The sequence below is a fragment of the Rhagoletis pomonella genome, unplaced genomic scaffold (genome assembly GCF_013731165.1).
Source record: "Rhagoletis pomonella isolate Grant_MI unplaced genomic scaffold, Rhpom_1.0 Rhpom_scaffold_00004, whole genome shotgun sequence".
NCBI classification, from domain to species: domain Eukaryota; kingdom Metazoa; phylum Arthropoda; class Insecta; order Diptera; family Tephritidae; genus Rhagoletis; species Rhagoletis pomonella.
In genome coordinates, this window is record NW_023458558.1 from 21,988,686 (window position 1) to 21,990,527 (window position 1,842).

The following is a 1,842-nucleotide window of genomic DNA, read 5'->3' on the forward strand; positions in this document are numbered from 1 at the left end:
TTCAAAATACACTGACACACTGAACCAAAAACACCAATACACTAACCCAAAACACACCTACAACATGCCTGAAAAAACGGTAAGAAGAAGAGTTACGTTGCTTATGGAACTGTACGATGATTGCGAGTCTTGTTGAAGTGAAGTTATTTGCTTTCTTAACTCAATCGTCTTTGATGCTAACGTCTCTCGATTTAATAAATCCGCTGACGGATTATTAGAACTTTTTTTGAAACGAAGTCAATTTCATAATTAATTTAAACTTTTAATATTTCAAATAAATTTCTTATTATCGAAATAAGGATTTCCTGAAGAGACTTAGCCACTTAATATATTTATTTTTTATTTACAAGAAAATATTGAACGCCAAAAACATGTTTTTTAAGGCAATCAATTATCAATTTTAAACGATCTGGTATGTGTATGCAGTTAATTAGCACCAACGGCGCACGTTCAAAGCGCACAAGCACTAAACGCTTAGAAAATTAACGAAACACTTATCAAATTATAAAAATTATTACCCAAATGGTGGAATTTTATTTAAAAAAAATAATCGACTTAGCACTTTTTACCTGCTAAGCCCAAAATTTGTTAAGCGTTTAATCATTCACAGCTGTTATCCATGAACTTATTCCAATATTAGTAGAGTGGAAAAAGTTATAAATTTGTGTAGAAAATATTAAAAATTATTTGCTAGAATCAAATATGTAAGTAGTTGGATTTGTTAACAAGATCGCGGAAATTTTAAACAATGTAAATTATATTTCATACTCATTTGTTGCTGGAAACTCAGTGTGTGCACACAGCTGACTACATCTGGTTTTTAGGCGCACTGTCTTTGACTTTTATTTAACCTTTGCGCGTAGGTATATACATATAGGCGTACACACACACGAATACGTAAACAAGTACCCTGCAGTGAAAAGTTAAACCAGTCAGTAAAAGTACTAGTTCATTAACTAGTATGTGTTAAATCAATTTAAGCATTCAGCGACATCTGTCTTTGAATTGCCAAAGCCAAAAAAAAAACTCATATCGGTTCTGGTGCTGAGATCGCTGGTTCGCGTCCGCTTGGTGGTGGTTAAGATTTTTCAAATTAAATCAATGTAGCTATGTCAATGCAATTATTTCAATTTAAATATAAATACCAAATTTGAAAATCTAATCCCATTACCGAAAAAACATACTTATGGAAAGAAATTCTTGTGTCATGAAAAAAAATTATAAAACTACTTTTTTAAATTAAAAAAAATTGAAATTATTATTTTTAAATTAATTAAATTTAAAAAATAAAAAAAAACTTTCCCTGCGCCAGGACTTGAACCTTGGACCTCAGGAATACCACGCCATTGCTTTGCTCTGTCGACCATTGTGACTGTTGGAGCAAAATGGCATACTTAGGATTTCCACGGGGGATGAATTGGAAGCCTAGTAGCTTTCCCTGCAGGGTATATACTCATGTACATATGTACATACATACTTATACACTTGGACATTTCTGCGTCACGTTTTTCGCTATGCAGTCTACAGCCAGATCCATATTTACATATGTACATGTGTACATAAGTATATATGTATGTACATAAGTATATATGTATGTACATAGGTATATATGTGTGTATGTATGTAGTGCCAGAAATACCGGCAAATAAAGCGGTAAGCTAAAGCCCCACACATTCTGTCACTTTCCAATCATCGCTTCAGCAACTGCTTCCATTTTTTCCAAAACCATAAATTAAAAAAAAAACAGTAATACCGAATTTTTTATGTGTCCAGCAGGCATTATGTAATCTTATAACTTTTTTTTACCACTCCATGAAATTTACCTTAATTTAACTACAAATG